Source organism: Dasypus novemcinctus, chromosome X (assembly GCF_030445035.2).
Source record: "Dasypus novemcinctus isolate mDasNov1 chromosome X, mDasNov1.1.hap2, whole genome shotgun sequence".
NCBI lineage: Eukaryota > Metazoa > Chordata > Mammalia > Cingulata > Dasypodidae > Dasypus > Dasypus novemcinctus.
In genome coordinates, this window is record NC_080704.1 from 25,167,981 (window position 1) to 25,178,870 (window position 10,890).

The window sequence follows — 10,890 nt, forward strand, 5'->3', positions numbered from 1 at the left end:
GGCTCTCCTTGTGTGTGGGGCGCCCCTCGTGGGGGGCATCGCTCTGTGGCACAGCACTCATTGTGCGCAGCAGCACTGCACATGGACCAGCTCACCACATGGGCCAGGTGGTCCTGGGTTTGAACCCTGGACCTCCTATATGGTAGGCAGACACTCTATTAGTTGAGTCACATCAGCTTCCGCTGAATTCATTCTTGTATGGGTTTGAAAGCGTGGTCAATATGATGCCAGCAGCACCTGGTAGGTGTTCAACAGATACTTATTGAATGAACAACGGCATGTCACAAAACCTGGGCTGGAAATCCAAAGCATTAATGATTACATTAAAACGTTTTTTTTCCCTTTCCATGTAATCTTTGAGAATGCCAATGGCTTTTATAGATCTTATGGAACTTCTTATTCCATCACAGATTTTGACAAGGTCTCTCTCTATTTCCATGCTATGAGGACCAAAGTAAACTAATGAGAGGATTAGGTTTACTTTCCTATAACAAGCGCATGGGATATTTCTACATCAGTTATTGAATGAAGTGAATAGATAGGAGGATTTGTTTTTTATGCCATATAAAATAGCTAGTTTGGGTTAGTACATGGCAGCAAGACATTTCTTTAATATTAAAAATTCCCTAAACTTCACTCATCTCCACCTGCATCATCTCACAAACTCTTGTGGGCTACCAGACTATTTAAAGGGGGTATTTCAGAGAATCGAAAGAGGCAGAATGAATGCTTTAAGCTGCCGTTCATTCCTAAGGGGCAATTTGGAACTTCAGATTAAGATCAATACTTTGAGGTACATGCAGAAGTGATGAGGCAGAGGTCAAGAATCACCCTGAAGTCTAAACTGGCTGAGTGTTTTTAAGAAAAATCGAAGGGACAGAGAGGTATTTTTTAAAAAGTTCTCAGTTGACATTTCATCTCTAAGGGAGTGGGAAATTTTTCTTGAGGTAGAGTGCGAGCAGAAGCGAGATAATGAACATTCTGGACAGAGGGAAGATTGCAGTAATAGAGATGGCAGGTCTCAAGGTGGGAAGGATGCATTAATATAGAAGAAGGAATTCTGCTCTGACAAAGAATTCCCCAGGCAGGGAAGACACAAGAATAAATTAGGTACAGTGCACAAGAATACCTAAAAAAAATTGTGATGTGAATGTAACCAGCTGTTTTCTCTGAGCCAGACATCCTCTATCCACTTAGCTCATGCTCCTCCCCAACACGACACTGACCAATTTACCTTAGTCAACATAATGTGTTTTCTCCCTCTGTTTCTGCTACTTTAAAAAAGCCATCTTGTTCATGGTTCTGGTTACCCCAATATCTGTACTTCTTTTCTATGGTTTATGTTCCAGCGCCCAAAACAACAAAAACCTGGTCTGTAGTAAAAGTGATATGAGTCAGTTTGAAGCCAGTGTTTCATATATGGCACATCCACACCACAAAAGCATTATTTATTTCTTGATGCAATTATTATACTATATCTTTATGCCACGTTCATTTGAAGTCTTGCTTCCGTTTTCCCTTTAGGCAATTCAACACTTAAGAGTTTGGTCTCGAAGACCAATTTACATAAACAGTGAAGAACCTGATTCACCGTTTCCATGTTGGCCCTTCCCTGTGGAAGTAAATGTTGTAATATACATGCATTCCACATTGCAAGTTCTTTACCTTTTTCAGTCCTTAGAAATATTAAAACTGAAATACTAAAGAGGTCTGGCTTTCTTGGGTATACTGCTGCCACATCTTATCAGTTCACAAAGGAAGAAATATGAATTTCATGTGAATAAGCAGGGTTTGGGAGGATGCTATTTATAAATGACAGTGGCTGAAAAGGCTAATGTGTTGATCAGATTTCTGCAGCTTTGAAAAATAATGGAGGCACTCTCTCTGCATGGTTGTTGCTGTGTAGTCCAGGGCATAAATCCACAGCATTTAAGATGACAAGACCTTTTATTTACATAGAGACTTTCTCCAAGGAATTCACATCACTCCTTAGGAACGGCTCCATTAATTCTTATAGCTTTGGGAACTAGAGTGGGAAGATATATCTTTATGGCCAGTTGTCAGAAATGAAGGGACAATCCCCAAGCTAGGTTTGTAACTTTCTCAAGGTCGCTCTAGCCAAACTGAATTTCCAGCAGCATGGAAACCTATAGTAGTATCAGCTTCCCATAGTGGGGGAAGGATTTTATGGGTGACTCGGGGTAGGAGAGGAACATGGCTTTTCAAAAAGTATCTTCCATCATTTTTACTCCCCTATGTAATCTGTGACTGAGAGACAGTATCTTTGGTTAGTGTTTCCCAAACTATGATCCTCTGAACACTGGGCTATGGAAGATAGCAATAAATCTTCATGGAAAATAAAATGGCTTCCATGGCATAATAAGTTTGAGAACAGCTTCACGCTGTATCAGCTATTAACATTACTGCAGGAAAGGCTTTGAGAAGTCCTACATTGAAGAAAATTATCTACCTTTGGTTAAGCCACAGTTTTCCCTACTTATCTGACCATGGAAAAGTTTCTTTTATATAGCACTTCTTAATGGCTTAGGGAACTGCTTTTCAGCAGCTCACCATCTTGGGAGATATACTTCTTGGAGAAAGGCTCTGGTGAGGACATGCCTCTCTAAGGTCTGATTTCATTCTCTGATCTGGTCAGGCCCTTGTTCTGGGGATACCTTGTTCACAGGTGATCTGGGTAGGATTTGAGCCTTTGAGATGCAGGGATACTCTCAGTGTTGGTAGCTAAGATTCTATTCTACTGAAGGAATGGGACGGTGCTGAAAACCGACCCAGGAGAATATCCTCATCTCATATTCCAATCTCACTCCCGTTTCTGCCTGGTTCGTTCCTTGCCTGGAATTGTGCCACAGTGCCCTGTATGCTGGGTACTGAGGGAATGAACAATCACAGACCAAGTAGCAAATTTGGCACTGACCAAGAACCAGTGAAAAGTCAAGAACCATTGGGACAAGAATTAAGAGGAGGCTATTACTGGGGCACAGAATAGAACATGTCTTGAAAATTAAGGGTACAGACAGTGGGGGCATCAGGAAATGGGGAGACATGGAATATGGCATTGAAACAGAGCAGGAAGGTCTCATGTGGACCAAAGCTTGATAGGGTGGCAGATGGCATCCCAGATAAGGTTTCAGGGCTGAGGACGGGGTCTAAGCTGAGGTCCCACCAAGAGGTTTCGTTCAGGTTTTTCCTGAACCTTGGGTAAGCAAATCAGCAGTAGCATTATTTTAGTCACTCTTCTATAGTCTGTGGTGAAAATACTGCTCTGTGAGTTGTTAACTAAAAATCATTTGGAAAATAGGTGTCTGACAATATGGAGACTGATAGCCAGGGGTAACTGTTATTCTTGTAGGAAAAAGCACTATTTGAAATGATCCTCTGCCTTAATTAAAAAGACAGGGCGAGAATGCATAAATGTTGGCCCATGTTCAGATGCTAATCATCCTTCCCTCCTTCATTCCTAACCCATCAGTGCTGCCCCACACATACATCTTGTCCCTATTGTTTGTCAACTTAACATAGACAGGGAAGGAGATCTTATTCCTCAAATATCATTCTAATTCTTTGGAAATTAGAAGGTAAGAATGGAGGTGCCTGGAGGATAGCACTGGAAAGTGATAAGAGGGGGTCTAGGAAGGTAAATTGAGGCCCCTTACAAAGGGCTTTGGTTCTCATAAAGGAGCTCTAAATCACCTCAAGGAATTAAGACTTTACTGTCGGGCAAGGAGGAGCCCATAAAGTTTTGAAGCTGGATTGTGGCTTGATTAAATATTACCAATCTGCTCAGGTAGTTAAAGGGTCTTGGAATTTCTCTCACCCTTTCATTCCCACCAATTGAAGGACACTTTCCTCTGTGAAAAAGACCAAACCATTGAATGAGAGAAGTAAAGGAGGTATGTAATCATATCTGGTGAGTCTTTGGTCATGTTTAAATATGGTAAAAAATGGATGACGGTTATGGATCTTTTTTGATTATTGTAATAATAACCCAGAGGTAGATTATTCTTGTTATAATCAATTATACGTAATCATAATTAGTGATTGCAGAGAGTTTAATTTCAGGCCAGTCAGAAAGTTCACTGCATTTACTTAAGAGTTTATTTTCTTAAGATCAGAGAGACATTTTGCTCTGGGCAGTGGCCTAAAGATAGGTCAGGCTGTCTGATAATCCTCAATCTCATACACGTACTATGCATATATGTATGTATGGATGGATGTGTTGGTCTTAGTCCTCCAAAAAGCAGACATCAAGATAGGATTAAATGTGCAAGGCTTTTATTAAGGGAAACGCAGGTGAGAGAAAATGGGGAGGGAGCAGGGGACGGCTGGGAGAGCCATCAGACAAATATGCAAGTGTGACTCTGAGTGAAGAGGAGAGTGGAACTTCCTAGATTGATGTGTAGTCAAAGGAAGGCTTGGCAAAGCTTTCAGTGAGTCCTCCAGCCAACCGACATTAGACGTCAGAGGTGCCCTGTGTCTCTTAGGAACGGGCCTGCCTTACCTCGTGTCTGTGTCATGCTCGGCCATTTTCTGGGAGCAGCCAATGGGATGCGTGGTCCTGGCACAAATGCAGCAATGGATTTAGGAGCGCAGCAACTGGGGCCCAGGCTCCCAGCAGCTGGAGGTCTGGGAGGTGCATTCCATTGACTGCCACAGTGTACATAACTCCAACTTGCCCCGGATATTCTCCAACAATTACTGTCCTTGTTTGCTTAGGACTAGTGGTTCAGAAAGAGGGTTTCACAAAGGAGGAACTTTTGTTGATAGGAATGGATTGGTGAGGGCAATTCAGAGAACCACTAACCTGCTTAGCTTAGGCTGCTTACTTGTTTGATTTGCAGCTGGTTTACTATATTCTATTCTTTGGAGAACTCCATGGCATCTAAAGTCTTACTTCCTATTTAAGAAGAAAAATGATATTACAGAGGGGGAAAGGTAAAATGTTATTTTCGATTACTAGGTAAAGCTGTCAGATTCAGGAAGTTTTTGACATTTCATTATAGGTAGAAGCACTTCATGTAGTCTCTTTACATTTTATACTCAAGATACCTTTTGGACTGATACAATTGTTCTAAAGCTATTCTCCCATCAGATCAGAGGTAAAAACAATTAGACAGAAGACACCTTTGTTTGAAATCAGTAAGACTGCATAAAATGTATTAATAAAACACAGTGAATAATCTTGATCTCTTGATAAATTGCCTGCTCTAGAGAGCATGGGCCGCTCATGTAGCATCTATTGAGAAAACAAAGAAATCCTGTCAAGATGACATCTGCTGCTTCTGTGGAACATGTTAGGAGTCATGAGGTTTTGAATATGATGCAGTTAGCAGCATTGTGTACTTAATCAGCTGGCAAGGAGGAATGTTTGTCTTCCTTCTTGGACATCCATGGATTCTAGAATGCAGCTCACACTTGGCTATGCCTGAAAATCAGCAAGACACTTAGCTTGAAGAAGCTGACTGAGGGTGCTGACCCCAGCCTAGAATGTCTGAGGGCACTGTAGGCCTTGTATCAATGAACTGTGGTGTGACAGGGCTGGGGTGGTGTATCAGTTAACTCTGGTCCCAATAGAACCACATAATAACCACAAACAACAAAAAGCAAGTGTTTGTCTCACAAGCCTGGGGGTTGTCTGGGCATTGACTGATCTAGAATGGGCTTACTGGGGGGTGGCCGGGCGCGGCTGGCGGGCGGAAGGCCTCGGCGGGGCGCAGCTTCATGTTCTCCAGCCCCTGGCCCCCCAGCCCCGCGCCCCCCGCCCCGGGTCCTCCAGCCCCGGGACCCCCCGCCCCGCCCCCCCGCCCGCGCCATGGGCTCGGGGCTGCTGTGGTTCTGCTACTGGAGCACGCTGGGCGTATGCGCCGTGCTCAAGCTGCGGCAGATCTCGGCTCTGCTGGCGGCGCGTGGCGCGCGGGCCCTCAGCGTCCCGAGTTTACTTCTGGAGCTGGCGGGGTTCCTGGTGTTCCTCCGGTACCAGTGCTACTACAGCTACCCACTGCTGACATACCTGGAGTATCCCATCATCATCGCTCAAGATATCCTCCTACTCTGCGTCTTCCATTTTAATGGGAACGTGAAACAGGTTGCTCCATACTTTGCTGTATTTTTGTCTTCTTGGTTTGTCCTCACTCTGCAGAAGTGGATCATAGACCTGGCCATGAATTTATCTACTTTCATTAGCGCGGCCAGTAAATTTGCACAACTCCAGTATCTGTGGAAGACAAAGGACTCAGGAGCAGTGAGTGCTCTAACTTGGAGCCTCTCTTCACACACCTGTGCAACAAGAATACTATCAACCTTAATGACCACCAATGATCTTACAATTCTTATCCGTTTTGTGATCATGCTGGCTTTAAACATATGGGTAACAGCTACAATACTTCACTACGGGAAGATGAGCACTGTAAGGACTGAATGATGGATGTACTATTCTACACACAAAGTGGACTTTGAATAACTGAAACAAAGGGGAGGAAGCCCAGTGGTAATTCACCATCTTTTATAAATTTAGTCCAAAGTCAAAAGTGGAACTGTAAAAAAGTACTAGGGCTCAGGACTGTATAATTGTAACTGTATAATTGGCTTTAATACACCTCCTTAGGCAGTAGCAAGGCACCAAAGCAAGCATAAATGTACTTTGCTTGAGCTCATGCACCAAATAATCTGACTGCACACTGTACCTTTAATTCCCAACAAAAGGTACTATTAACGGTCATCTGTTCTCATGAAGACACAATTTCAACAAACTTAGATTGAAGCACAATGCTGCCATTTTTAAAAGAGCCACACCTATGCAATTATCTTCACTGGAATCTAGTACAAAATATAACTGACCTGGTCTAGGTTATGCCTTTCGAAAATATATGCAATAAAGGGTATTACTAGATTCTGCCCAATCCTTCAGAACTAGAGTATCTTATTGTCAACATGTTAAGACTACCTGTAAACCCTATTTTCCTTTAATTCTTCAAACTTGAACATTTTAAAACTAATCTTCCTCTTATAATTGAATTACATGATTCTGTCATATGTGGTAAATAAATGATCTTTATAATAAAAAAAAATAGAATGGGCTTAGCTGGGGCAATTTAGCTTTGTTCTGTGTGGCTCTTATCTTCCTCCTGGGATCAGTGGGGAAGTCTAGGCATGCTCTTCTTGTGATGGCAGGGAGACAGGAGGAAATTCTAGCAGGAACACTAAGGTCCTCCTAAGGCCTAGTCTTTGACCTGGCACGGCATCACTTTTGCCTCATTTTATTGGCCAAGGCTAGTCACATCACCAAAACGAAAGTGAAGGGGCAGAGATCCGTATTCTGTTCAGATGGGGCCATGGCAAGGTTAAGGATGCAGAGATCTGTGATGAATTGGGGCCAAATAGATCAGTCATTTTGCCCACAACCCAACCATCTGTTACCAGGACTATTCTGCGGTGGAAAGAACACTGAGGATTTAAGGTAGGACAAGTCTGAGTTTGATTTGTGGCTCTTGTACTTACTAGTGGTGTGATTTGGGACATGAAGCCTAGTTTCTTTGTTTTTTCATAGCCTCTTTTCAAAATGGAAATAATAATATCCACCTTACAGTGTCGTTCTTAATTAAGTGGAATAATACAGATGTATTAGTCAGCCAAAGGAGTGCTGATGCAAAGTACCAGAAACCTTTATAGGGTATTTATTTGGGATAAAAGCTTGTGGTTACAAGGCCCTGAAGAGTCCAACTCAAGGCTGCTTTCTCACCAAAGTCAGTTGCCACATGTTGAAGCAAGATGGCGGACGACCTCTGCCTGGTCTCTCAAGGCTTCTTATATTAGTCCCGGCATAGGACTTGTTTCTTTCCGGGTCTTCTCAGCTGATCAGCTCCTCTGTTCTCTTCAACTGCAAACTCTCAGACGAATGGTACGTTTCTCCCCAGGGCTCCAGGATCAAAACTGACAAAGTTCTCTTCCATGTGTCTTCTTGAATAAGTGTCCGTTTATATAGGCCCACCAAGGGGGTAGGATTTAACCTTATGCTGTCGAATCAAAAGCCCTAAATTGATTTTTTAAAAAGATTTATTTATTTTCCTCCCTCCCCCCACCCTGCTGTTTTTGCTGTCTGTATCCATTTGCTGTGTGATCTTCTGTATCTATTTCTCTTTATGGTCTTCTTTTCTCATTTTTTCTCCTCTAGGATTCACCGGGATTCGATTCTGGGGACCTCTGATGTGGAGAGAGCTTCCCTGTTAGGTGCGCCACTTCAGTACCTGGTTTCTGCTGTGCTTCACCTTGACTCTCCCCTTTGGCTCTCTTTTGTTGTGTCATCATCTTGCTGTGTGACTCACCTGCATGGGCACTGACTCACCATGCAGACACTGGCTTACTGTGCAGGCATGCTTTCTCTTCTTTTTCACCAGGAGGCCCCAGGGATCAAACCTGGGTCCACCCACATGGCAGGTGGAAGCCCTATGACTTGAGCCACATCTGCTTCCCCCTAAATTGATTTTATCAAGTAAAACTTTAAAAATTTTTTTAAAAATAAAATTTTATTGAAGTATAGCATTCATACATGAATGTACAGTAAAAGTTGTGAATTCAGAAAACAATCATACATATCATCATACAAATCTCCCATACATCTCCCAGTCACCGACATCTTGCATTGTTGTAAAACATTTTTTACAAACTATGAAAGAGCATCATGAAAATATTACTACTAACTATAACCCATATCTTATATTTGGTGTATTTCCCCCCAACCCACCCAATTCTTAACGCCCTATATTAGTATTATATATTTGTTATTGTTCATGAGAAAATGTTCTCATATTTGTCCTGTTAACCACAGTCCATCATCTACCACCGGATTCTGTCTTATACAGTCCCATGCTTTGTACAATCCATTCAAATTGTACATCCAATGGCTCTCATTTTCATCACAGAGTTGTGCTGTCACCACCTCAGTCAATTTTAGAACGTTTTCATTACTCTGAAAGGAAAAATCCCATACCTCTTATACTCTCCTATTGTTGTCCCTTAGTATTGAAATAATATCTTCTTGCCAATGTGCAAAATATTACAATATTACGATCATCCATATGTTACATAGTTATAATTTTTCTGTATATCACTATATTCTTAGCACTTTATAAAGAAGCGTATTCTTATATTTGTACCAGAAGTTCTTAACAAGGGGTCTGTGAGCTTGAATTTAAATAAAAAAAAACATTATTCTCGGAACATGTTGGTGTGGTTGTGATATATTTATTAAATACACAGTAGAGTGTGGACTTAGTAAGGGGTCCATGGTTTTTACCTGATTGGCAGAGGGGTCCGTGGAACAAAAAAGGTTAAGAACCCCTGATTTATGCTGTTAACCACAATTTTCATCCACCACTGAAATCAATATGTTGTACATTCCCTGTATTGTTCTCTAGTTTCCTTTCAATTGACATTTATGTCCAGAGACTACACCTTTCAAACCACAACCACATTTATAAATCAGCGGTGTTAGTTATACTCACTATTATATGTTACCCTGAACTCTATTCATTTTCACACTTTAAGAATTTATCTTATTAACAATGCTCAGGCATTAATTATCAGCTGCCATTCTCAACCCAGTCTATTTCCTAGTAACCTATACTCTAGAGTTTACCTCCGTGAGTTTACTCATTGGATTTAGTTCATATTAGTGAGACGATACAAAATTTTTTGTTTTGTGTCTGTCAAGTAAACTTAAAACCTCTGAATTTAATACAATCAAAGAGTATCACACTCAGAGGAACAGACCAGCTTACAAATGTAATCTTTCTCTTTTTGGGGGGATTCATAAACAATATCAAACTGCCACAATACCTATTATTTTTAGTGCATAGTAAGCCCCCAACAAATAACATTATTCTTACTCCCATATTCATAATTACTAGTACTGTGTGTGGTAGACTTATTTATTGTTCTGAATTTCCACTCCTTGTATCCATGATCTTTGCCATGTAACTTTAAAGTCCTCCGCCTACTTCATGGGGAATAGAAATTCTCCTCTGCCCCTTGACTTTGGGCTTGGCCGTATAACCTGCTCTGGCCAACCTGTGATGCAGGCAGGGCTTTGAAACGTGCTTCCGCAGCGGGGCCTATTCTCTTACACTTCTGCCATCCACATATCCCAGATAGCCTGCGGGAATCAGGAGGAGGATGGCAGGCGAATGGAGCCAAGATGCTCTAGCCAGCACAGCTTGAAACAGATCCATCCCATCCAACACAGAGATTCCCAAGAATGTGTATATATATATATTTAAAGCTGCTAAGGCTTGGGTGATTTGTTGCAAAGTATTATTGTGGTAATACCTGTTTCATGGAGAAGACTTACAAGCCCATATTAGAAATATTGCTGACCCTCAAAGAACCCACAGTGGCCATGTATCCCCTATCTGGGGTCCCAGAGATGTTCGGGGGCATATCGGAAAAATTGCTCCCTAGCACAGTTCTATAGGCAAAGCATTTATAGCAGATGGGCAAGGGGTTGTGAGACTTGGAATTCATCCTTCTCTTTCTTACTGTACAGGGCAAATCACTGCAGTATCTAGCAGGCACCTGCTAAATGATAAATTGATTCAAATTAATTAAGTTCCATCCATTCCTTTGTATGTGTATCTGTTTTTCAAATATTATTACTCAATAGAATCATCAGGAGCGTTTCTAAAAGATGCTCCTGCCCCGGCTCCATCCACGACTCACTGAGTTGGGATTTTGGGGGTGAGTCTACTGCACAGACAAGGTTGAGAACCACTGACCAGTGATTTTTTTCAGAGCAGACTTTTAAAAATTGAGGTGAAATTCACATATCATAAAACAAACCATTCTAAAATGTAAAATTCAGCAGCATTTAGTACATTC

The 10,890-nt window shown here is 41.8% G+C and overlaps 1 pseudogene; it reads left to right on the forward strand.

Annotated features, from left to right (window-relative positions):
* Nucleotides 1–5,830: 5,830 nt before the first annotated feature.
* Nucleotides 5,831–6,439, forward strand: LOC101445535 (solute carrier family 66 member 3 pseudogene; annotated as a pseudogene).
* Nucleotides 6,440–10,890: the final 4,451 nt, after the last annotated feature.